The sequence below is a fragment of the Cucurbita pepo genome, chromosome 16, assembly GCF_057944985.1.
Source record: "Cucurbita pepo subsp. pepo isolate OVF chromosome 16, ASM5794498v1, whole genome shotgun sequence".
Classification (NCBI taxonomy): Eukaryota; Viridiplantae; Streptophyta; class Magnoliopsida; order Cucurbitales; family Cucurbitaceae; genus Cucurbita; species Cucurbita pepo.
In genome coordinates this window covers 4,179,257-4,207,039 of record NC_141813.1, presented here as the reverse complement: position 1 = coordinate 4,207,039, position 27,783 = coordinate 4,179,257, and the positions used below count along the sequence as shown (strand labels likewise).

The 27,783-nt window shown below is 37.3% G+C and overlaps 1 long non-coding RNA gene and 2 other non-coding genes across 3 annotated transcripts; 2 read left to right on the top strand and 1 right to left on the bottom strand.

Moving 5' to 3' along the window:
• The first annotated feature begins 1,712 nt into the window (after window positions 1-1,712).
• TRNAN-GUU (transfer RNA asparagine (anticodon GUU)) lies at window positions 1,713-1,786 on the top strand. Its single transcript has one exon. It is a non-coding gene; the product is annotated as a tRNA-Asn (tRNA).
• Window positions 1,787-24,244: 22,458 nt separating this feature from the next.
• TRNAQ-UUG (transfer RNA glutamine (anticodon UUG)) lies at window positions 24,245-24,316 on the bottom strand. Its single transcript has one exon. It is a non-coding gene; the product is annotated as a tRNA-Gln (tRNA).
• A 1,479-nt stretch (window positions 24,317-25,795) lies between these two features.
• Window positions 25,796-26,774, top strand: LOC111784021 (uncharacterized). The gene is made up of 3 exons (XR_015412049.1): window positions 25,796-25,872; window positions 25,964-26,035; window positions 26,728-26,774. It is a non-coding gene; the product is annotated as an uncharacterized LOC111784021 (long non-coding RNA).
• The last annotated feature ends 1,009 nt before the right edge of the window (window positions 26,775-27,783 follow it).

Genomic DNA, 27,783 nt, shown 5'->3' with positions numbered 1-27,783 from the left:
TTAGGAAGACATTAATATTCATTTTAAGATTGTTATATCAATGGTTATTATTAGTTTTACCGAGAGGGATTGAAATTGGTCATTGCTTCATTTAAGGGTTTATGGTCTTGATATTGCCCATCAAAATCAAGGACAAAAATTTAATACAAAGTATTTAGAGTAATTTAATAACAAATTTAAAAGATAATCTCAAGTAGTCGTAATTTAATGGTGAGAATTTTATGTTGTGGTCGTGAAAACTTGGCCAATAAGTAGCTATAGTTTAGTGGCAAGAATTTCATGTGTAGCAATGGAGATTTGAGCCCAAATCCTAGCCACCACAATAGTTTTACTCTCATCTAGGCCGGAGTCGTACTTGTTTTCATTTTCTATAATTATTTTACCTTTCGCGTTTTATTCACATAGTAAATAACTGAAACAACTTTACTTTCTTGGTTGTTCTCACAAAGGTTTGTTCCACAAAAGCAATAAAGATGCGACATTTTTATCCACTAACTTGGATCATTATTTAATAAGGTTGAGAACAACCATTTTTCCATGTGAGCAAGAACTCAAATTTGTTTAGAGGATCATTAATTACTATCTGCCAACCATATGCATCTTTCATTACCCATGGATCAAAAAGCCATGTTCCCTTTTCTTACCAGAAAACATTGAATGAAGCATGCCCTAATTTGCTCTCAAAGTCACACCAAAACAATGTCGTTTGAAATGTTTGAGTTTGTAGGCGAAGGCCAAAACGAAAACACAAACCACGAAAGACTTGTGTTACGATTTATTTTCGAATAGAGATTTATATTGTCCTCTTCTCCTGAAAATGAGACTTAATTCAAACATATAGTGTTAAATTCAGTAAAATAAATTGTAACAACAATAATGAGTTGATTATAAGCAGTTTTGGAGTACTCTTTATTAACTCCAATTTGGGATCAAAGGGTTGGATGGAAACTCAACCTTACCTATGTGTTCTTTTTTTGGCATATTTTTTTAGAACCCCACAATAACTCACATTTACATAAAAACAAAAAATAGGAGAGAGAAAATGAGGAATTAAGGAGATATTGAAAATCAGTGTACGCACCCACACGATACAGAAAATCAGTGTCCTTGAGATTGGGGCGTAAGGGTAAACTTGAAGAACACTAACTTTATTAGATGCTTGGAAAATCATGTCATGACAATTTTAAATCCCCACGGAGTTGAATTGATTTCAATAATGATATGCTATTGTATTTTAATTTTACCTTTATGTGAGTTGTTAGAAGTGGGATTTGAACCCACGCCCTCTTATCTCGCATTGGTTTGAGAGGAGAATGAAGAATAACTTATAAGTGTCCGTAAACATCTCTCTCGTAGCGTGTTTTAAAACTGTGATTCTGACGACGATTTGTTACGGGCAAAAATGGACAATATTTTTTAGCGGCTGGAAATGGGAACGAAGCATTCCTTAGAAGAGTGTGGAAACCTCTCCCTAGTAGACTCGTTTTAGAATTGTGAGGTGATAACGATACGTAATGGGCAAATGCGGACAATATTTTCTAGCGGTGGGTTTGGGTTTATTACAAAAGCTATCAGAGTTAGTCACCAAGTGGTGGTGCCAGCGAGGATACTGGGCCCCAAGGAGGGTGGATTATGAGATCGAACATTGGTTGGAGAGGGGATGAAACATTCCTTATAAGGGTATGGTGGGCTTGAGCTATTACAAATAATTAGCTGGAATAGCTCAGTTGGTTAGAGCATGTGGCTGTTAACCACAAGGTCGGAGGTTCAAACCCTCCTTCTAGCGATGGGAATGAGTCAATACTTACGATTGTGTGAGGAAACAGTGTGACGTTTTATGGTGGCATTCTGATGTCGGGGAACAGTGACGTTTTATGGGTGAGGAAACAGTGTGACGTTTTATGGGTGAGGAAACAGTGTGACGTTTTATGGGTGAGGAAACAGTGTGACGTTTTATGGGTGAGGAAACAGTGTGACGTTTTATGGGTGAGGAAACAGTGTGACGTTTTATGGTGGCATTCTGATGTCGGGGAACAGTGACCTTTTATGGGTGAGGAAACAGTGTGACGTTTTATGGGTGAGGAAACAGTGTGACGTTTTATGGGTGAGGAAACAGTGTGACGTTTTATGGGTGAGAAAACAATGTGACGTTTTATGGGTGAGGAAACAATGTGACGTTTTATGGTGGCATTCTGATGTTGGGGAACAGTGACGTTTTATGGGTGAGGAAACAGTGTGACGTTTTATGGTGGCATTCTGATGTCGGGGAACAGTGACATTTTATGGTGGCATTCTGATGTTGGGGAACAGTGACGTTTTATGGGTGAGGAAACAGTGTGACGTTTTATGGGTGAGGAAACAGTGTGACGTTTTATGGTGGCATTCTGATGTCGGGGAACAGTGACCTTTTATGGGTGAGGAAACAGTGTGACGTTTTATGGGTGAGGAAACAGTGTGACGTTTTATGGGTGAGGAAACAGTGTGACGTTTTATGGGTGAGGAAACAATGTGACGTTTTATGGGTGAGGAAATAGTGTGACATTTTATGGTGGCATTCTGATGTCGGGGAACAGTGACGTTTTATGGGTGAGAAAACAGTGGCATTCTGATGTCTAGGAACAGTGATGTTTTATGGGTTAGGAAACAGTGGCATTCTGATGTTCGAAATAGTGGCATTCTGATGTCTAGGAACAGTGACGTTTTATGGGTGAGGAAACAGTGGCATTCTGATGTCTAGGAACAGTGACGTTTTATGGGTTAGGAAACAATGGCATTCTGATGTCTAGGAACAGTGACGTTTTATGGGTTAGGATGTTGGCTTTTTGGCCCTTCATCTCACTTTAATTAATTTCAATCAATTAATTGATGTTTTGATGATAACAAACCTACTTTCTAATTATTAACTATTTTCAGTATTTTGAACTGTCCACAGTATAAGGTTGGGAATAACAATTTCAACGACTTTTCAATTACTCAAATCATAGCTAAAACGAAGAAATTACAGTCGAGACAACATACCCGACGTGATGATGTGACAGCAAAATCAAAATGATGGACAAATCAAAATATATCAAAGTATGACATTTATGATTTTGGGAGAGTAACAAATGGTGGAGTTTTTCTTATTACTATATTTTTAAATAAAGTTATTTTTCCAAAATATAAATTTGAATCTAACCGTTACTCACATCGATTTTTATTATTACTATATTATATTATTATATTATTATATTTTAGAATTTTGGTGGTTGCTCACATAGTTTTTATTATTATTATATTATTATATTTATAATAAATTTTGAATTTCATTTGACCGTTACTCACTAACTTTTTATTATTATTATATTATATTACTATTATATTAAAATTTTAAAATAAATGAATTTAGAAAATTTTCTTATTTATTTACTTTTAATCTCCACCTTCCGTTGTTCCCAACACAATCCAATGGTCAATATTCAATCCTACATTTTGCCACTTTTCTCCTCTATATAAACTCATCTTTCCCACATTTTAAAATACACAACTTACATACATTCTCCAATCCTCATTTGTTCAAAGTCTCCATTATTTGTTGCTCTCTCCAAGCTTACAAGTTTATTTCTTTTCATCTTATTCTTGAGAGGGATTATTATTGTATTGTGAGGAAATAGTTGTGAGTATCCCAAATTGTAAATCTACTCTTTGAGAGAGTCGTAGTGTGTTATTATTAAACTCAAATACTTGTATCGGTTTGATCCTGCACCGTGAAAAGGATTGAGTTTGCTCTTGAACTCGTAAAAAGAGCGGTGTAGCGGTTTGGTTCAGATCCTGCACCGTGGAAAGGATTGAGTTTGCTCACAACTCACGATTTGCTATGCACCCCATACAAAAAATCACAATGTCCTTGAGATTGGGGCGTAAGGGTAAACTTGAAGAACACTAACTTTATTAGATGTTTGGAAAATCATGTCATGACAATTTTAAATCTCGAGGGAGTTGAATTGATTTCAATAATGATATGCTATTGTATTTTAATTTTACCTTTATGTGAGTTGTTAGAAGTGGGATTTGAACCCACGCCCTCTTATCCCGCATTGGTTTGAGAGGAGAATGAAGAATAACTTATAAGTGCCCGTAAACATCTCTCTCGTAGCGTGTTTTAAAACTGTGATTCTGATGACGATTTGGTACGGACAAATTGGACAATATTTTTTAGCGGCTGGAAATGGGAACGAAGCATTCCTTAGAAGAGTGTGGAAACCTCTCCCTAGTAGACTCGTTTTAGAATTGTGAGGTGATGACGATACGTAATGGGCAAATGCGGACAATATTTGCTAGCGGTGCGTTTGAGCTATTACAAAAGCTATCAGAGTTAGTCACCAAGTGGTGTGCCAGCGAGGATACTGGGCCCCAAGGAGGGTAGATTATGAGATCCAACATTGGTTGGAGAGGGGATGAAACATTCCTTATAAGGGTATGGTGGGCTTGAGCTAATAGAAATAATTAGCTGGAATAGCTCAGTTGGTTAGAGCGTGCCCTCCTTCTAGCAATGGGAATGAGTCAATACTTACGATTGTGGAAATTTTTACCTAATTTAAATGAACTAATGTCGGCACTATAATTTATGAACAATACCTAATTTAAATGAACTAATGTCGGCACTATAATTTATGAACAATGTCGCCAAGGAAAAACATACGAGAAAATAATAGGAACAGTGACGTTTTATGGGTGAGGAAACAGTGTGACGTTTTATGGGTGAGGAAACAGTGTGACGTTTTATGGGTGAGGAAACAGTGTGACGTTTTAGGAACAGTGACGTTTTATGGGTGAGGAAACAGTGTGACGTTTTAGGAACAGTGACGTTTTATGGGTGAGGAAACAGTGTGACATTTTATGGGTGAGGAAACAGTGTGACGTTTTAGGAACAGTGACGTTTTATGGGTGAGGAAACAGTGTGACGTTTTATGGGTGAGGAAACAGTGTGACGTTTTATGGGTGAGGAAACAGTGTGACGTTTTAGGAACAGTGACGTTTTATGGGTGAGGAAACAGTGTGACGTTTTATGGGTGAGGAAACAGTATGACGTTTTAGGAACAGTGACGTTTTATGGGTGAGGAAACAGTGTGACGTTTTATGGGTGAGGGAACAGTGTGACGTTTTATGGGTTAGGAAACAGTGTGACGTTTTATGGGTGAGGAAACAGTGTGACGTTTTATGGGTGAGGAAACAGTGTGACGTTTTAGGAACAGTGACGTTTTATGGGTGAGGAAACAGTGTGACGTTTTATGGGTGAGGAAACAGTGTGACGTTTTATGGGTGAGGAAACAGTGTGACGTTTTATGGGTTAGGAAACAGTGTGACGTTTTATGGGTTAGGAAACAGTGTGACGTTTTATGGGTTACGAAATAGTGTGACATTTTATGGGTTAGGAAACAGTCGCATTCTGATGTTCGAAATAGTGGCATTCTGATGATCGAAACAATGGCATTCTGAAATAGTGGCATTCTGATGTCTAGGAACAATGACGTTTTATGGGTTAGGAAACAGTGTCATTCTGATGTCCAGGAACAGTGACGTAAATAGTGGCATTTTGATGGTTTTATGGGTTAGGAAACAGTGGTATTCTGATTTCTAGAAACAGTGACGTTTTATATGTTAGGAAACAATGGCATTCTGATGTCTAGGAACAGTGACGTAACTAGTGGCATTCTGATTTTTTATGGGTTAGGAAACAGTGGCATTCTGATGTCTAGGAACAGTGACGTTTTATGGGTTAGGAAGTAGTAACATTCTGATGTCTAGGAACAGTGACGTAAACAGTGGCATTCTGATGCTATATGTAGTTTTAGAAGACCTTATAAATACATAGCAAACAGTTGCATTCTTATGTCTATATTTAGATTCAGAAGACCTTATAAATACATTTGTAGTGGCGGCATTCTAATGTCTAGGTTAGGAAACAGTGGCCTATAGGTTAGGAAACCGTGGCATTCTGATGTCTATATTTAGTTTGAAAAAACCTCATAAATACATTTGTAGTGGCGACATTCTGATGTCTATATTTAGTTTTAGGAACAGTAACTTTTTATGGGTTAGAACCATGGCATTTTGATGTCTATATTTTGTTTTAGAGGACCTTGTAAATACATTTGTAGTGGCGGCATTCTGATGACAATTGTAGGGGCGGCATTCTGATGTCTAGGTTAGGAAATAGTTGCATTCTTATGTCTATCTTTAGTTTTAGAAGACCTTATAAATACATTTGTAGTGGGGGCATTCTGATGTCTATATTTAGTTTTAGAAGACCTTATAAATACATTTGTAGTGGGGGCATTCTGATGTCTATATTTAGTTTTAGAAGACCTTATAAATACATTTGTAGTGGCATTTTGATGTCTATATTAAATACATTTTTAGTGGCATTCTGATGTCTATATTAAATACATTTTTAGTGGCATTCTGATGTCTATATTTAGTTTTAGGAGACCTTATAAATACATTTATTATTTCTAATGTAAAATAGTAAAACAGAGCAGAGAAAAAAAAAAAAAAACAGAGGAACAGAGTGTTCTTTGTCGTCTTCTATCGTTAGTGTGTGTGAGATTTATTTCACAAATTTGTGAGTTTTCTTTAACAAATTGGTATCAAGCCAATGGCGAATGTGACGGGCCAAATGCTGCTACCGTGACTAACAAAGACAAAATATGAGAATTGGAGCATTCATATGAAATCTCTTCTCGGTTCTCAAGATGCATGGGAGGTGGTTGAAGAAGGGTTAAAGGAATCAAAAGATACCATGGGTTATACAGCGACACAAAACAAGACATTAAAAGAGGTGCGATCAAAGAATAAGGGGGCACTGTACATGTTGTTCCAAGCCGTTGACGAGTCGGGCTTTGAGAAGCTTGCCAGTGCAACTACTTCAAAAGAAGCGTGGAACATTTTAGGAAAAGTGTTCAAAGTAATCGACCGAGTAAAGCAAGTGCGTCTCCAAACTCTTCGTGGCAAGTTGGAGAGCAGAGCATGAAGATGAAGGAGTCAGAAAATGTATCTAACTACATCATGCATGTACAAACTGTGGTAAACCAACTCAACCGGCATGGAGAAATATTAGCCGAGATGCGGGTTTTGGAGAAGATTTTAAGCTCATTAATCAACAACTTTGAGAATCTTGTATGCGCGATAGAAGAGTCAAATGACCTAGCGACGTTCACAGTCGGTGAGCTAGCCGGTTCTCTCGAGGCATACGAACAACGTAAGAAGAAGAAGGAGGAAACACTCGATCAAGCACTTCAAACCAAGGTGTCAATCAAAGATGAAAAGATACTCTACTCTCAAGATTTTGAAGGTAGAGGTTGTGTCAATGAAAGTATTAAAAATGGTCATGGTGGTCAAGGCAGCAGTCATGAAAGATACTATAAGAAGAAGGGATAGTTGAGCCAAGAAAATTGGCGTGGAAGAGGACGCAGTCGAGGAAGAGGGGGCCGATCAATTTACTCCAACATTCAGTGCTACAAATGTCACAAATATGGTCACTATGTGAACGATGGTAACTCCGACAAATGTTACAATTGTGGCAGAGGGGCATGAACATTCAAGACCCGTGCCTCGACCCACTTCGCGACTTGCTCATGTGTCAATGTCCCTCAACGACAGGATCACTATTGCATACACCGGCCCCTTCGGCTCAGCTTCTCGGAATTCTAGGCTAAAAAATGACATATTTGGCTCGATTTGACATTTTTGACACCAACCTTTACGTTTTTTACCTTTTTGAAGCTGATTTTTTTTAATATAGGTAATTATGAGTCAGTTAATAGAGGGCCTAGTGGGAGAATTAAGGAACGAGATATTGACAAAGGCTCACAACTCATCTTTTGCTATGCACTCAGGTAGTACAGAAAATCAGAGTGTCCTTGAGATTCAGGCGTAAGGGTAAACTTGAACAATACTAACTTTTGTAGAAGCTTGGAAAATCACATCGTGGCCATTTTAAATCTCTAGTGAGTTCAATTGATTTCAATAATGATAAGATTGTATTTTTATTTTACCTTAATTTGAGTTGTCAGAAGTGGGATTTGAACGCACACCCTCTGATCCCGCATTCGTTGGAGAGGTGAATGAAGTATAACTTATAAGTCTTTAAACATCTCTCCGGTAAGCGTGATTTAAAATGATTCTGACGTCAATATATAATGGGAAAAAATGGACAATATTTTTTAGCGATTGGAAAAGGGAACGAAATATTCCTTATAAGGACGTGGAAACCTCTCCCTAGTAGACTCATTTTAGAATTGTTCGGTTGATGGTGATACGTAATGGACAAAATCGGACAATATTTGTTAGTAGATGGATTGTGTGATCGAACATAGGTTGGAGAGGGGAAGAAACATCCCTCATAAGGATGTGGAAACCACTCCCTAATAGATGCTTTTAAAACTGTGAAGTTGACAGTAATACATAAGAGCCAAGGCTGAAAATATTTACTGATGCTGGGCTTGAGCTATTACAAATGATTAGCTAGAATAGCTCAATTGGTTAGAGCGTGTGGGCTTTAACAACAAGGTCTGGGCTTGAGCTATTACAAATGATTAGCTAGAATAGCTCAGTTGGTTAGAGCTGGGCTTTAACAACAAGGTCTGGGCTTGAGCTATTACAAATGATTAGCTAGAATAGCTCAGTTGGTTAGAGCGTGTGGGCTTTAACAACAAGGTCTGGGCTTGAGCTATTACAAATGATTAGCTAGAATAACTCAGTTGGTTAGAGCGTGTGGGCTTTAACAACAAGGTCGGGGCTTGAGCTATTACAAATGATTAGCTAGAATAGCTCAGTTTGTTAGAGCGTGTGGGCTTTAACAACAAGGTCGGAGGTTCTGCTAATATGAATGAATTCATTCCTTAAGGTAGTGGAAAACATCTTTTGAATAGAAATTTTGAATCAACTTAATAAAAGAATAGCACTTTATAAAAGAAAACCTTTCTAAGTAAGTTATCCAATGTGGGATTTCAACCCACGCACTCTCACAAGGACCAAAACTTGACTCCTAATGCCTTCGACCACTTAGCCATCCTAACTATTTATTGTGAGCCCTAACATTGGTTGGAGAGCGGCATGATGCATTCCTTATAAGGGTGTGGAAACCTCTCCCTAAAAGACGCATTTGAAAACATTTAAACTTACGACGATACGTAATAGGCCAAAACAAACAATATTTGCTAGCAATTGGAGAGGAGAACCAAACATTTCCTATAAGGTTGTGGATATCTCTTTCTAGTAGACATATTTTAAAATCGAGAGGCTGATGATGATACGTAATTAGCAAAAGTAGACAATATCTGAAAGAGGTGGGCTTGGTTTGTAACAAATTGTATTAAAGCTAGTCATCGAGTGGTGTACCAATGAGGTTGCTGGAAACACAAGGGGGTGGATTGTAAAATCCCACATCAGTTGGGGAGGGGATGAAACATTTCTTATAAGCATGTGGAAATCTCTTACTATTAGACGTGTTTTAAAACCGTGAGGTCGACGACGATATGGAATGAGTCAAAGTAGACAATATCTAGGCTAATATTCATAATTTGTTGGAATAGTTTAGTTGGTTAGAGATCCAACATTGGTTAGAGAGGGGATGAAACATTGCTTATAAGAGTGTAGTGGGCTTAAGCTATTACAAATAATTAGTTGGAATAGCTTAGTTGGTTAGAGCATGTGGTTGTTAACCACAAGGTCAGAGGTTCAAACCCTCCTTTTAGCGATGGGAATAAGTCTACCTACACCAAATTAACATAAGGTGAATTGTTTGAAGTGTGAGCGGCTCATACTTAGTGACGGTTGCAAGTGTCCTCCTTTTGATTGTTCACAATGATGTTATGATACGCGATATTGTATACACCACAATACTACATGCACTCCCTTACTACATGCTACATGCACTCCCTTCCCTCCATGGTATACCAACTGCATGAGTGTATGCTAGTTGAAGCCCAGGTCAATGGGCATGTATGCGAGGACCAAGACCATGAAAGGTTTCAAGATATGCAAGGCACCGTCGTGTATGCTAGTTGAAGCCCAGGTCAATGGGCATGTATGCGAGGACCAAGACCATGAAAGGTTTCAAGATATGCAAGGCACCGTCGAGATGACGACCATAGGATCCAACGTATAAATACGGTTAACACCATGAGAAAGAAGGAGAAGAAACTAGATGTAGACAACAAGTTTTGATATGGAGGAATGAAGAAAGGAAAATGCGTAGAAATGAATGGAGAAGACGAAATACACAGAACACACATTCAAGCCCAAATACACAGAACACAGCCCAACCCACGGATCCACTACACAGACCTGTGTGCCCACATGAACATTCGAGACCCGCACCTTGAACCAATTCCCAACCTGCTCATATGTCAACATCCCTCAGCGACAGGGTCACTGTTGCATACACTGGCTCCTTCGGCTCAGCCTCTCGGAGTCCTAGGCTAAAAACTGATGTATTAGGCTTGGTTTGACATTTTGACACCGACCTTTACATTTTTTGCCCTTCCGAAGCTTATTTTGACTCTAATATAAATATTTAAGGTCAGTATAACGTCTTATTTATGAAGTTCAAGTTAAATTAGATTAGAAATGTAAATTACTAACGAAGTGAGACGGACGTTTTAATAGGAAACTGTTGGGTTTTATATCCAAAAACTCATAGTTTGTAAACAAAAACATATTCTATTTTCAATAAAGTTATTATTGTTGTTTATTCAGTAAAGATTGTTATTGAATAAAGTGAACTTTCCGATCATTAATCTAAATCCAATAAACTAAGAACACTCTAGCTATAGTATGATTACTTGAACTATATGTAGAGACATAAGAGTGGATCAAGTTCAAGTATATGGTCAAAATGATCTATAGTATAAGGATAAGGCTGAGTACCTTATTTTGGGGACACTATGGATGCGGCTCACTTTTGTATATGATATAAACAATGTGATCACTAAATTGTACATGTGGAGACATGTGAGTGGGGGCGTCCTATGCAATGAGTATTGCATAAGATCAGACCATGAAGAAAACCACTCTCACTTTATAATGTCGTTTACTGTTGAGACTCATTTTCTTTTCATTCGATAATCTAGGTAACTCGGTTTTAATCCTTAGCTAACAATGAACTCTTGTTTATTCAGAATTATCCTTAGATTTGAATGGGTGAGAGTGGCTCTAGTTCGCCGACTCAATAGGCCTCCCATTTTAGAGGTAAGACTGGGTGAATGGCTGGGGACATGGGGTGCAAGACGAAATTCACTCCTACCCACTTTTAGGGATAGAAGAGAGGTAGTTCCCTTAAGCATTGACTCCAGGTCTTGAACAAGGGGCCAGTGGTCCTTGCACGTGTCATTTATGCTTTATATTTTATGAGGTGATGACTATGACTATGTTATTTGATGATGTTGTATGATGTTATATTATGTTATATGATGATGTTACATGATGACGTTGTATCATGATGATATGATGATGATGATGCATGATAACATGACGATGTAAGATGGAAGATTATAAGATTGATTAATATGACATTATTCCGTATGAAGACGTGGTGGATGTATTAAATGACATGATGCACTATGAGACTGAGTTTTTTTAAGATACAACCCTAGCCAATGTTAATGATGATGAACGTATGAAGGCCAAGGCATGCATATTACTTAGAGTAATATGTGAAGTGCATATAGGGTTGTGTCATAAAAATGTTCTAAAGATGAAAAACCCTAGGGACCTCATGCATTTTGTGTGTACATATACATCAAGTTACTTCCCATTTATGATCATGAGTACGGATGCTTACACTACGATGATGATCATCATCATGCCTTGCATGACACTCAGGGGTCTGGTGACCCCTAGACGTCGCTACAGACAGTTAGCTCGACTATGATGGGTCTAGAGGGTGCGAACCATCTGGAGATCCATGCTCGCACGTGTGAGTCATGTGTAGGGAAGTACTACACATCCAATTTTTTCTGGAATGGAGGCTACCCCTATGATATTTTTAACAATAGGTTCCTAAGATCATTAGTTGCATGTGTTTGCATTCCCTAGCCTCAATAGTGGGTCACATAGGAGTATTTCATAAAATACTCAAGCCTTGTGCTACTTGTGTGTACTTTTATTTTCGTAGGCATAGGTTAGTATAGGGCAATTTTACTTTGATGTTTTAATTGTTTTAGTTACTATTTATTTATTTTGTTTTAAAGATGCTTTCAAATGAGTAAGTCCATTACAGTATTTTAAGATGAAGTTTGTGTTTTAAGATGAAGTTTAAATGTTTAATTTCGTATAAGAGCATAGGATATGATGACGGTAGCAACTTTAGGCTAATAGAAATCTAGGGTCGTTACCGTTGGTAACAAAGCTCTAGGTTATAGATTCGGTAGACTTGCCTACGAGATAGGCTTGGCACGTTCCATGGTTTCACCATCAATGTCCCGTCACCGTCAGGTATGTCTTGTATAAGATAAGAAAAAGAAATGTCTTTAATTGCATGTGCTTTCTTGTTTACTAATATTGATGTAATTTAGTATCAAATATGTTGAGCTTTAATTATATGATTTATTGTAGCATTATGTTCCACCTAGTTGTATTTTTATGAATGTCATGTTTGCTAAATTATATGTTGTGATTATATGTGATATGATGAAATTTATGTTAGGGAGATATAGACTTAAGAAAAATTATATATTGGTTTTAGAATCATGCCACATAAGGACACTGAAGAGGACGACGAGGAAGGAGACCACCCTGTATTAGAGGTAGAGGAAGAGGTGGAGGTGAAGATAGCCCACCTCGTGAAGATTTAGAGACTAGGACGGATGAACCTTAAGTTGTGCTACCTCAGGCTGCGCACCTCCAGTAGCACCGATAGCTGAAATAAATCCCACTACAAGCCTGGTGTGAGAATCGTTTCAGGCAATACGACGATGCCCACTCAACAAGCTAATAGGGTGTAGAAAGGGGAATGAAGCCAACAAGGCAATAGGCCATCCTAACTGCTTATTGTTATAAGTAAGAATTACTATTTCCATTAGTGTGATGCTTAGGGTGTGATGCCTTTTAGAGAACCAAAAGTAAAACAACTAGAACTTATTTTTTAACGTGGACAATATCATACTATTATGGAGGTTGTGATTTCTAATCATGAAGCATCTCAATGAGATTTCATGGGTAATATTATCTATCCTTTTCTATTGAATCAAAACCCTTGAATTGAGTTATAATGTTTTAGTAATTTTCCTTTTCTATTAAATCAAAACCGTTCAAGTGTTCGAATTCAAATTAGGGAATACACGCTAAATACATACGATATATTAACCTCATTTTGTTTTAATTATGAATTGTACAAAAAGATAGAATTTGAGATATTTAAATAAGATTTAAATATTTTAATTATGAATAATCAATATATGCCAGAATTGATTGGGATTGGCATTTTATTTAATGTTAATATTAATTAATTTTTAATTAATCATTTAATATTATTTTGATTTGAAACTAATTATTTAAATTAATTGTTGAATTAAAATTAAAAAAAGTCAAAATGTTTATTCACCTAATGGAAAAATCCATGTTTGAGTTGGTGGAATATTGAATGTCAATATATGGTTTAACCAAACTTGCATGTTTGCCAAATAAACCCCACAAATTTGAGGGAAATTTTGAGTGTCAAAATGTGGTAATCTCAAATTAGCATGAACATGCAAATATGACTGTATAAATAGAGTGATCAAGGTACAAGGAAATTCTTCTTGAAAAACTTTGAGAAAATCTCTCAAAACTCTCCGTTTACATATACTAAATTTCTATCAAGTTTCATCACTCACGGATTCCACAATCTGGTTCTAAGGCTGGAGAATAGTAGGGAAGATACTAGTGGTGGTTCGAAACCGTTCGTGAGGAAAAAGGAATTTGAACTACAAAAGGTTAGTATTCAAGTTTTAATGCTTTTGAAGATGCTAGCTAATTTACTATAATTGATGTACTTAGAGTGCCTAAGATCCAAATTGCTTCTGTACGTGTTGTAGTAACACCATCAAAATGAACCTAAACTGACAACATAATTTATGAACAAACGAAACAAAAAGATGTGGTCACAGAGGGTGTCGTACCAAGGAATCCAGTCGTCTGTTTATTTTAAATTTCTACATTTCTTTTTTAGTTGTTTGTTGGTGGTCGGTCGAGGTAAGAAGTTGCAACACCCCAAAAATGAAGCAAAGCCACACATGTAAGACCGAAAGGAGCCAATAAAGAAATCAAGAGGATTAAGCAAGGAAAAGGGTCTTAAGCAAGTCATTTCTATACTCTAATGAGTAACTGTACGGAATAAGGCCTTTGGAGAAGTATTGGGAATGAAAGCATAAGCGAAAAGGACGAAAATGTCACTTCCCAATTTTTAAGGAAATTTTCGGATATTTAATTCCTTATCTAGAGGGAATTTCAAGATGCTCAAGGACGGAAAAATGACCAACAAGAGATGAAGAAATTTTTAGGAAAATTATGACGAGAAAAATAATAATAAAATATTATGAAAGTGGGAAATTACAAAATTACCCTGATTATATGGATAATTACAAAAGTGTCATTCTGCTGATAATAAAAACCTCTGCATGTGACTATCTGCACAAAGTCCTTCGAATCTCAAAATCGTGTCGTTGGATTTTCTCTAAATTTGGATACAATCTAGAACGTTCAAAGATTATCAAATCCAACAGTCGGAGTTCAAACTCGAAGTTGGTAGCTCGCTAACCGGAGAGGATATTTTCGACGAATTATCCAGAAAATTCCAAATCACGACGATTCTGGAGCTCTCAATGTCGGTGGAAACTTCCCCTATAAAGTCTGAAGTTGGGGCAAAGTTTTAAGACAAGAATCAAGTGATGAGAATTCCTAAAACTCGAGTTTGAAGCTCTTAGATTATGAGTTTTTCTTTCTCGAATTTCTTCCAAATTCGAGGGCTATGGTTAATCATTTTCCTTCCTACCAACTCCTACATATTTCATATGGGATTATAATCGGTTGCCCAACAAAAGATTTCTAGATATACTCTGGCGAGAAACATATTTTCCGACAAACTTTGGAAGGTTATAACTTGTGCTACATACCACAAAAAGGTATGAACTTGGTCTCTACATCTTGCTTCAAACTTCATCTAAAGGTTTCGTGGAGCAATTGAATCCATTAAATGTCTATATATAGCTGTAAAAAGGTAAAACCAGAGGGGTCTGATAAGAAAAAATCGAGATTTTTCTAGCTACCAATGAAGAAGATGAAGTCCAAAGTCAAAGGTCAAACTTTGACCAATAAAAGTCAAAGATAGGTATATATTGACCTTCCCTCGGTTTTCTCAATTTTAACCTCCTTCCTGACCGGTCCTCACGAAAATCTTTATGGTGTGGAAGGAAATTTGAGATAATTCGGATACTGAAAGCTCAAGAACGGAAATCCCAAATGTCGACGACGAGGTAAATAGTGACCTTGGACATTTTGTTAAAAAATACTTGTAGGAATCCATTCGATTTTCCATATGAACCCTGAATTTAGGATATATGAAAGAAAAACAAAAAGAAATGTGAGTTAAGGCCCTGAACTGATCAAAATGCTCAGGATTTAAGTAACATTAAAATAACCCACTAAATGAACTCCTAGGATGACTTATGAAAATTTGAAAGCTATTGGAACACGTTAAGTAGCAAAACTAAGAATTATGGGTAAAATGACCAAAATGCCCCTAGGACGACTTATGAAAATCCAAGGTCTATACGTGTTCCAAATGGTTTCGTACTTCTTATAAGGTCTAGTATGAAGAACATGAAGATATGTTTGAGGTTTCAAGTTGATTGGAGCAAGTTTGGAACCTAAACCAAGTTAGGACCCAAGAAACACCTAAAGGAAACACTACAAGAATCAAGACTCTTCTAGAACCCTCTAAAGAACTCCTTAGGAATCTATGACCTTCTAGAATAACTCATGCTAAGATGGGTTCATATGGTTACAAGTGAAAGTTACAACTTCTGCCTCAAGGAATTACGAACCTTAGAAACTTACAAGATTGAGAACCAAGAACAATACCACACAAGCTTTACAACTACCCAAGTAAGAAGATGCAAGGTACCACTCAAGGATAAGGGACCAAGGTCCTTAGACACAAAAAGTCTAATCATGTCCAAAGTGACCTATGACCTCCTACCAAGCAATGCTTTTTGTGGCCCAAGATTTCTTCTTCTAGGTGGGATGCCCTGCACCATGTTTCCTTTGCAGAATATCATGATTGGCCTCATTTCTCTCACCTAGAAGAGATGCCCTGCACTATGTTACGAGTATCCAAAAGATTTGCAGGATGCCATATTCATGTATGCACCGACCACATGACCTTTATGGTTTATCATGGGGAGTAGTCTAGTGCCATGATGAAACAAGAATATAGTAAGTTACCCTGGCGAAGAATCAAAAACTCCTAAGACCTCCCACGGTACAACGTGCTCATAACTTAGACTACGCTGCTTGGAAAGCATGAAGGCTTGGGCGTAGGTGTTCAGACTATCATAGGGCAAGCCCTTGATGCAGGATTAGACTACATCTCTTGGAACTCAAGAAGTCTTGGATGGTGGTTTTCAGACTATGCCGCTTGGAATGCATGAAGCCTTGGGCATAGGTTAGCAGACGGTATCAGAGGGCAAGCCCTAAGATGCGGGTTAAGACTACGTCACTTGGAACTCATGAAACCATGAACGTAGGTTAAGACTGTATCGCTTGGAACGCATAAAGACTTGGACACATGATTGTTAGGTGCATAGCTAGTGCCGTAAATCCTAGGGGGAGTGTCTTGGAGAACGAATCAAGAACAGAACAAGAACAAAGAAAGTACCAGAAATAAGAGAAAGATCAAGGGCTAGAACATGGATCAAGATCCAAGTTCTAAGGACCAGAACCAAGAACCAAGAACAATGTACTAAGGTCCTTCAACGTTTCATAATCCAGGGACCAAGGTCCTCACGATAATCAAGATAAGAACCCCAACTCAAGAACAAGAACTGGAGAACTTAAGTACTTACAACAATAACAAGAACCAGAACAAGACAACAACAAAGAATGTGGTACCCTAGAATATTAAGGACACGATTAAGAGCCTACAGGTAGACTACTTACAGAGTCTTTGTCTCATTCTTTATTCTCCATTTTTTTTTAGGTAATCAGGAGTTGGTCGAGGTCGGGAGCAGACTCTGAAGCAGGTGCCATAGACAAACCTCACTTGTTGTCCTCAACCCTCTTGTTTTAAAATGTTTTGTGCCCATTCCTTATTTTGTGTTTTAACTAGTACGTTGTGTTTTTAAATACTTATGTATAAACGATATTATGTAAATATAGTTTTTTTAAATTTCTTTGTTTATTTCACAAAACATTTACCCGTCTTTTAGAACAATCGCGACAGCCTGATCCTTACAGAGTGGTATCAGACGCTCTATGGCCTAGCTTAGGAGGACTCCCTGCCAGACCAAGTAAGTATGCCTTTAAACTCTTAACTAGCAATTTGACAGACTAATCATTTAATAAAAAATCAAAAGTGGAGAGATTAAACTAGCAATTTGACAAAGTGAGAATATAAGATTACATATGCCTACTCCAAGTATAGAAAAAACTTACTGTGTAAGTATTAGAAATTTGACAAACTAATCATTTAATAAAAAATCAAAAGTGGAGAGATTAAACTAGCAATTTGTTTAATAAAAAATCAAAAGTGGAGAGATTAAACTAGCAATTTGTGAGAATATAAGATTACATATGCCTACTCCAAGTATAGAAAAAACTTACGGTAATAGTTAATATAAAGTTGTCAAAAGTGGGATTTGAACCCACGCACTCTCACAAAGACAAAAACTTGAGTACAAAGCCTTAGACCACTCGGCCATCTTGACTATTTATTTTGAGATCTAACATTGGTTGTAGAGGGGAATGAAGCATTCCTTATAAGGATGTGGAAAGCTCACCCTAATAGACGCGTTTTAAAACTTGTAGACATACAACGATAAGTAACAGGAAAAAAAAAAACAATATCTGCTAGCAATTGGAGAGGGAACCAAGCATTTTCTTTAAGGTTGTGGATACCTCATCCTAGTAGACATATTTTAAAATCGTGAGGCTGATGGTGATACGTAATTAGCCAAAGTATTGTATATCATAGCATATACATAACATAGTATATGTCATACAATCATAAAACACGACATGTGCAGGGGCCACAGGTAGCAATGTCCATTCCCTGTGATCATCCCCACCATCTATTTCATTCTCCATTTCCATGAAATTCTCTATTTATTTGTGTGGGGATCAGGGTAAGGGATTAATCTCAAGGAAGTGGCAGGGATCGGATTCCCCATGGAGAATTTTAGGGGCTTTAAATCTATGAGTCAGTCTTAGATGAAAAGGCCAAGAGTGTTGAAGATGAAAGGACAAGAATCTTTACATGAACAATGACTTTTTATGGGTTAGGAACAGTGGCATCCCGATGTCTATATTTAGTTTTAGAAGACCTTATAAATACATTTGTTATTACGGTGGTAAAACCATAAAGCAGAGCAGAGAAAAAAAGAAAAGAAACAGAGAAGCAATAGAAGATTGTTTTTCGAGATAAACAAAGTGTTATTTGTCTCCTTCTATTGTTAGTGTGTGGGAGATTTATTTCACAAATTTATGAGTTTTCTTTCACAAATTTGTATCAAACCAATGGTGAATGTGACGGGTCAAATACCACTACCGCAACTAACGAAGACAAACTATGAGCATTGGAGCATTCATATGAAAGCTTTTCTCGGTTCTCAAGATGCATGGGAGGTTGTCGAAGAAGGGTTAGAAGAACCAAAAGATACCACGGGTTATACAGCGGCACGAAACAAAGCGTTGAAAGAGGAGCGATAAAAGGATAAGGGGCACTATACATGTTGTTCCAAGTCGTTGACGAGTCGGGCTTTGAGAAGCTTGCTAGTGCAACTACTTCAAAAGAAGTGTGGGACACTTTAGGAAAAGTGTTCAAAGGAATCGACCGAGTCAAGCAAGTGCGTCTCCAAACTCTTCTTGGCAAGTTGGAGAGCATGAAGATGAAGGAGTCAGAAAGTGTATCTGACTACATCACGCATGTACAAACTGTTGTAAACCAACTCAACCGAAATGGAGAAATGTTAGCCGAGACGCGGGTTTTGGAATAGATTTTAAGGTCATTAACCAACAACTTTGAGAATGTTGTATGCGCGATAGAAGAGTTAAAGGACCTAGCGATGTTCACAGTCGATGAGCTAGCTGGTTCTCTCGAGGCACACGAGCAACGTAAGAAGAAGAAGAAGGAAACACTCGATCAAGCACTTCAAACCAAGGCGTCAATCAAAGATGAAAATGTACTCTACTCTTAAAATTTTGAAGGTAGAGGTTTTGGCCGTGAAAGTAGTAAAACTGGTCATGGTGGTCAAGGCAGCAGTCATGAAGGATACTATAAGAAGAAGGGACAGTCGAGCCAAGAAAATTGACTTGGAAGAGGACACAGTCGAGGAAGAGACGACCGATCAATTTACTCCAACATTCAGTGCTACAAATGTCACAAATATGGTCACTATGCAAACGATTGTAACTCCGACAAATGTTACAATTGTGGCAGAGGGGCATTTTGTAAAAGATCTTCGAGCTGATAAAAAGGTGGAAGAAAAAATCAACCTAGCCTTGGATGACGCAACAAACGAAGGTCTTCTCTTGATGGCTCAAAATGAGGATCTGAAAGCGAAAGAACACGGCAGAGCAAAAGACGATGGCGGTAGTTGTGAGGCAGTGGAAGCCGTTGGAAACTAGGGGATACGCAACAAATTTGGCAAAATCACGATATCGGAGAATAGAAAATCGAAGAAGGAATCTTGATTGAACACGCGTTCGACGAACGAGACAAAGAAACTTCCAGATCATCAAAAGGAGAACAGAGATTTAGAGCAACAATGCCATGGATAAATCTGTGGAGAAGTCTCAGTTGTAGACGTTGAAATCGCTGAACGGACGCCTTTTAAAGGAGAAAGTAGAGATTGAAAAGGAAAAGAAAGCTTTTAGAAATGGAGATTTAGAGGTTAGAGAAGGAAGTGGCGGAGCTGAGTGAGAGTTCTTTCTATCTCAAATAGGAGAGGGAAGAGAACGGGAAGGATTTATGAGATTGTGAAGAGAATTGAAGAAGGTGTGGAGAAAGAGAGGTTAGCTGCTGATGAGTCGTGGGTTCAAAACCGGAGGTGCGCGCTAGGAAGTGAAATTCTTTACATTGAAGCGTTGCACCATGCAGATCGGGTCGAACATCCTTCGAGTCAAACTGGGTTAGACGTGGGCGTGGGTCAGAAGAGCTACCGCGTGTCGCATATCGAGTGGAGACGCGTCACTTTACAACGTGCCTTACGCGTTATTCCACCCAATTGTCAATACGTGTCCCTCAGGCTGTCTGACACGCGGCTTTCCGGTTGTCTGATGCGCTTTCCGTCCCGCAAGTTAACATGTGGCTTGCCGAAAAATTTTCTCTACTGACAGTCGCAATACTAAATCTGGCCTTCAAAGTCAATCCATTTACCTCCTTTTTGTTCATGAAATCAATCTTAGAAATCCTCTAATTTCATCCTTCATAGAAGAACATATCGAACGGCTCATATTTAATGCAAAATTGTGAAAGTCATTTACCTCCTTGTTCCTGAAAGGACTCTCATAAATCGTTAAAATTTGTTCTTGTTCCTGAGAGTCCCCTGAAAGAACTCTCACAAATCCTCAAAATTTGAAACGACCCCCAGAAATCTGAAATCCTCATTTACCTCCTTCTTGTTCCTAAAAGAACTCTCATAAATCCTCAAATTTGAAAGGACTCCCATAAATTCAGGAATCTTAAAAATCCTCAAAATTTGAAAGAACTCCCAGAAATCCTTATTTACCTCCTTCTTGTTCCTAAAAGAACTCTCATAAATCCTAAAAAATTTAGAAATCCTCAAAATTTCTCAAAAATCTTCAAAATTTGTTCTTGTTCCGGAAATGACTATCAGAAATCTTCAAAATTTGAAAGGACTCCCAAGACTACCAGAAATCCTCATTTACCTCGTTCTTGTTCCTGAAAGGACTCTCAGAAATCTTCAAAATTTCTCAGGAATCGTCAAAAGTTGTTCTTGTTCCGGAAAGGACTATCAGAAATCCTCAAAATTTGAAAGGACTCCCAAAAATCCTCATTTACCTCCTTCTTGTTCCTGAAAGGACTCTAAAAAATCCTCAAAATTTCATCCTTCATAGAATAACACATCACGCCTCACTTCTAAAGAAAAATTCAAAATTTCATCCTTCATGGACGAACATATCCCGTCTCAGATCTAAAGAAATTTCGTTCTTCTCTCAGAAATCCTCAAAATTTCATCCTTCATAGAATAACATATCACGGCTCAGATCTAAAGAAAAATTCAAAATTTCATCCTTCATAGACGAACATATCACGACTCAGATCTAAAGAAAAATTGTGAAAGGTTACCTCGCAGGTCACGTCGGTTTAAAGTTCGTAGTTTTGTAACCCCGTATCATGAAAAGATATTATTAAGAATTAATGAAAATTTTTGCCTATGTAATTGTCAAACCTACGACCTTCGCGTTAAAAATTAAGGTTTCGTTAGTTTATATACTTATGAGTAAGTTTAAATTACTTTATGGGTGAGTTAATTTCCATGGTAGAATTTTAATTTATGATTGTTGGACTTCTTAGGCAAAATTAAAATTTAGAGGCCAGCATTAAGCTAACGTCAAATGGTCGTAGTAGCTTCAGCTTAGGCTAACCAAGTAAGTGAACTTACCATCATTTGGTTATAATTGTGTGTTGTATGATGACATGTGCTCGTGGCTTTGCACATTGTAATAGCCCAAGCTCATCGCTAGCAGATATTTTCTTCTTTTGATTTTCGGGATTACCTTACGCTTTTAAAACGCATAGAGAAATTTTCACACCCTCATAAAGAATGTTCCCCTCTCCAACTATTGTGGGATCTCACAATCCGACCTCTTTATATAGAGGTATCAAGTTGGCTTAAGGGCTTATCTTGTTATCTTTTTGTCTTTGATTAGCCTCCTCTAATCAATATGAACACTTATAAAACAAGTTTAGAAACCTTGTTCAATATCTATGGGAAATTACTTAAGCTATGGGAAATTAGTGAGCCCAACAACATCACTCTATCTCACACAACTATCTCGAACTCCTAGAAAACCTTTTAACCTTGCCTTCTTGGTTCATATGCTTGAGGGAACCCTTGTTTCTACATGTATGCATGTTTTTTTTTTTCTTTTTAATAACTATCTAGATCAACTCTTAATGTAAAATATATCGTCGTGTGGGCCCATTCTTTCCTCTTAATGACTAGAGCTATTGCTCTCTAAAACAAATGTTAAGGAGTGTGAAGTCCTGACTTAGTAGCTCATGTGTCTATGGCTCGGTCTACCTTAACTCTACCAAGTTGTCGTGGCCATAATCTAAAAAAATTCAAGTAGATTCACGGCTCGGATCTCGTATTGGTATTAATGTTGGAATAACTTAGATATAACATTCAACCTTAATCCAAACCTTCCTAATTTATTCCTCGTGATTTGGTTTCTTCCTTTAACTGATCATGACTTGATTAGTCTCTATGTATTACTTTATCTTTTAAGTCACATACTCCAAATCTTGCTAAAGTATCTAATCATTGACCACTTTGCTCATACAACCTCAAAGCTTCCTCTTACTATTTGTGCATAAACATCTTAAAAAAGAAAACTCTCATTCCTCAAATTTCTTAATAAAACTCTCATTTAAGACTGATATTGCATAAGCATAATAAATGTTCTTATATGTAGTAAAACTTGAGATACTTAAGAATAGTTTCATATACACATCTTGTCATTTGATATTCATAACAAACCTTGATTCTTATAAAAGGTTTTTAAGGGTTGTTTCGTCATTTTTCTTAAGTTCATACGTCAAACACGCTCTAATTTTCTCATATGATCTTAAATACTTACCGTTAAGGTCATAAATGGGTCTCTTAAAAAGTTTATTTAACAATTGAGGTTTTTTGTAATCTTGAAAACATTTTAGAATTCTTATAGGGGTATGTTGGACATTTACCACCCCAAATCTCGGTTAAATCTAGACATATTCCAATGGCCTCGTAACTTTGTATAAAATCTTTGAATCATGACATATTCAAATGGCCTTCTAAGTATGTTGTAGAAGAGACACAACTCATCGAATCCAACGACCAAATTTAAAATGGAGATCACTTCCCCACTAATTAGAGAAAATATGTTTGGCATAAATTTTATAAAATTCAATCTCAAATTCACGACAATCTAGAAGTTTTTAACGTCGATTTAAGCTCTCTCTATAAAGCCTGAAGTAGGAGCTTTCGTTTGGAGCAAGAATCGAGCTAAGTCGAGCCTTCAACTGTGAGTTGTTATAGCCTCTAAGATTTTGGGTTCCTTACTCGCAGGATTTCTTCCAAATTTGAGAGCCATAGTCAACCATTTTCCTTCAAACCCTGCTTTTGAATGAGACTACCCACAAGTTTGGTGATGAAATAAAGTGTTGAAGGTGCCTCAAACACAACTTCTCAATTTGGTCCGTCTTTAAAGGAAGATGGTTGAAGCTCGAAAATTAAATAAGAGGCTATATGCAAATTTTTCTAGAAACCTATCATGTTCGATTTTCGAACCTCTAAGGAATATTTCCGTAGAAGACCACGAAGGTTAACAAGACTCAGAGCAAGTCCAATTGAAGAAAATTATTTTTCGTTTAAAATTTGGGAGTAAGGATCGAAGTCTTACTTACAATCCATTTTCTTCAAAATTGACCCTTTCTTTAGCTTTAGAATATTAAGTTGAGCGCTTTTAATGAAGAAATCGAGAGTTAATACGTCTTAGATAAGGTTGCCTAAGGAAACAAAATTCTGCTTTCTTGAATAAGTTGCAGACGGAGGATCAAATTCCAAAATTAAGACCACGCGCTTTAAGACATCACCATCTTTAAGTTTCATAAAGAAATCGAGGGGAGAAATGCCCAAGGCGAAGACCATGGGACAATCTCCTAATGTATCATTACTTTCATCTTTGTATCCATAGACCATGGGACCATAGATGTTCATAAAATTTGTGTCTTATAAATTTTCTCTAAACAAGTTCTAAATTTTTATCTATTATGTAAAGGTCCCACCGAGATTTGAACTCAGGTTATTGGATTCAAAGTCCAATGTCATAACCACTAGACCATGGGACCACTAATTTGTAAAGATTTGTGTGTCATAAATATATGAACTTTGAAAAGAATAATAGTATCTTATTTGTTTTTGGTAGATCTCTAAATTTTGAAAATGATTTGTGTCTTTGTTTTTAGTTATTAGTTATGTATTTGATAGGGTTTCAATGCAATAAAATTAATTAATTTATTAGATCATTTGTACAATTATTCAACCATTCTTCTTCACTCATTTCCATCCTACTTTAATAGAGTTCACACAAATGTTATTTTGAAACAAATTGAACGTTAAAAAAAGATAATTATTTAATAAGTTTTTCCCATCCATATTTTTTAAAAGTTTATTTGAACTAGGTAACAATACCGAAGTAAAAAAAAAAATCAAATTATTTATGTTTACTCTATTTTTATAAAAAGAAGACAATAATGAAACCCATGTGCTACGTATTAATATATCAATGACTATTTAGATCTAAACAGTTACTTAGTTTTGTCATTCTCAATTTGTTAATACAATTTCTAATAAATACAAAGTTAATAGTGAGAAAAGAAAAAACAACTCGCATTCTAAGGACATGTAAATAAAATATAGATTGTCAATTATAAGTCGTTTTCGAGTACTCTTTATTAACTCCAATTTGGCGTGGAAGGGTTGGATGGAAACTCAACCTTACCAGCACGTTCTTAATTGGCATATTTTTTTTAGGATTGCACAATAGGATTGCACAATATCTCACATTTATATTAAAACAAATAATATAAAACAAATAATAGGAGAGAGAAAATAAAAAAAGAATGTGTGTAGATTGTAATAACCTAAAATAATGATAATATGTATTTTGTATTTATTTGTTGTGTGTTTGTTAATAATAATAATAATAATAATAATAATAATTAAAAACAAAAAAGAAAAAATGAAAACGAAGCAGCTGCGTCAAGCAGCTGCTGTAAAGGGGGATGAGGGGCGACGGACGCGTAGGCTGAAGGCGTGGGAATGATGAATGGATTAGTAGAGGGTGTGGAAGCGTATTAGGCCTTGATTAGGGTTCAAAAAGGAAGAAAAACGAAGAATAGCAATTAGGGAAAAACCCGAGGAAACAGAGGAGGAAAAATTATGAGAATTCGAGTTTGGTTGCTTAAGATTGGTTGTCAATCGAGGGTAAAGGAAGAGAGGTTGTTGCTGAGGAATCCTTTGAGGAAGGGGATACGACCACGAGCTGAATCGGACGGTGATTCGAAGGTAACGAAAAACCCATATCACCAAACTTTTAAATCTCGATATCTTGGTTCATACTGCATAATAAATTATGAAATAGGGCTTGTTAGAACCATAGTTAGGAGATCTATAATGTTGTAGAAGAAATCAGAACGAAATTCGAGCTGTAGAGATTAAATTTTTGCTTCAGGACACAACGGGTATTAAAGGAAAAGATTGGGAAAAATTGCAGGAAGGAGAGGTTGAAAACGAGCGCCTGAAGAACACGCGAGGCGTGTGGGAGTCCGCGAGTGGAAGTGCGACTATGCGCCGATCAGGCGCGTGAGAAACGAACCCCGATCTTATGTTGGCGCGTGAGCAGGTATTTTGGCTCCCGGTTTGTTCCGTTCGACTCTTTTTGACCTGTCCTATCAAAATTGGTCTATACTTATGTTGAAATTGATAAAATATAGGTCTAATAGGAAGGAATTGTGTTGAAATACTATTAAACGTACATTCAAGGGGGAAAAGGAGTTCGAAACCAAGTAAGTAGCGTATCGATCTTTGAACTAGTTCTTAACTTGTTTTACAACATGTGAGTATGTTGTTTACCTGATTAAGAGCTTAGTATTTTATGATGAGCTTTGATGATATTGAGTGTTTATTGTATATTGTGACTGCTTGCCTGTGATGTAAGCATGATATAAATGATTGTCAGAATGTTCTATGTGTTAAACATGATACATGTATGAAAGCATGCAGTAACTGTGAGTATGTTATGCTCGTTAATAGAAAGGTTATGACTCTAAGATATGCTTATTGGTTGTTGAGCTATGGCTTATTTATATGAGTATGATAGTCTACTAATTCTCGCGGAGTTCCTGGCCAACGCGCTGTGTGCTAAGTCAGGGAGTATGAGTACTCCTGACCGTTGGTATATGAGATAAACAGGCCGCTAGAGAAATTAGTAGACGGGCCGTATTTGACCGAGAGCGAGTCTTACATACGAGTCCGAAAATTCTAGATAAGCATGTCAAAAGAGAGTCAATAGCCTAAGCTGGAGATAGCTGAGATACCTCATTAACGAACAGATGACCCTAGTAAGAGAACTAGGAGCCAATGATGAATAAAACTTAAAAACACTTGGAAAGATTAGTTATGAACTCTTGAATGATAAGCTAGCTACTTACTGAGTAACGTAATTACTCATCAAAATTATTATAACTTTTCTTTCCAGATTTAGATGATGCAGGCCAACCGAGGACGAGACCAGCGGGCTAGAGACTACTGGGAATCCATGTCCGGGTCTGTTTATGTAATTATGTTTTCGGTGTCAGGATTTTATCTTGGTCGTATTAAGTTTTAAAAAGTACTAGTTTTAAATGTTTTTGTTTACTGGATGTTTTTTTTTTTTTTTTAGAAATATTTTTGAGATTATGATTGGGTGTTAGAGTATGTTGTCGTTGTTGACGGTAACTCCTGTTAATCGCGTTGACGATGAGCGGGTGTTACAAGTTGGTATTAGAGCCTAGAATATAGGTTCTGTAGATAGTCTAGAATAGACACTATGGATTCCTTTAGTCCAGCTCAGCGGTATCTCGCCTCGGTTAGGTAAGTGATGTATGATTAAATTGTATGAAAGAATAGTATGAAAGTTTAAAAGAATTGATGATGACCACTTAATTATGTGTGTGACAGATATGGTGGTATTTAAGAATTTAGACCCTGGTACGTCCAATGTGGACTCGGGGAATGAGGGGCAGCCTGTAGAGGGAACTGCTCCAACAGAGGCGGTTCCGGAGCCTGCTGCTCAGTCGGCATCTAGAGATTAGCTGACTGTTGTGATTACTTTGGAGGCATTACAATCATTGATTGAGAGTCGAGTAGATCAGGCGGTGCAGAGCCGGGTGGACCAAGGGGTACAGGTAGCCCTTGCTGGTCTTGGAAGCCAGGCGGCTCCAACAGCACCTGTATCGGGCCAGACGACATTAGTGTCTGAAGCACCAGGAGTAGGTGTTCAGACAGTAATACCTCCAACACGGTTGACAGAGCTACCTGGTACAGCTGTGGTGACAGAGGCACCATCGCGGGTAGTAACTTATGGCCGACGATGTATGACAAAGGAGAGTGAGTACATACGAGATTTCATGAAACTTGCCCTGCCAAGGTTTGGAGGAAAGGGGACTGATCCTGAGGCAGCTGAATGGTGTTTGGAATGTATTGAAACAAAGTTTACATTCTACAACTGCCCATAGAATCATAAGGTGTTGTGTGCTACATATTTGTTAGAGGG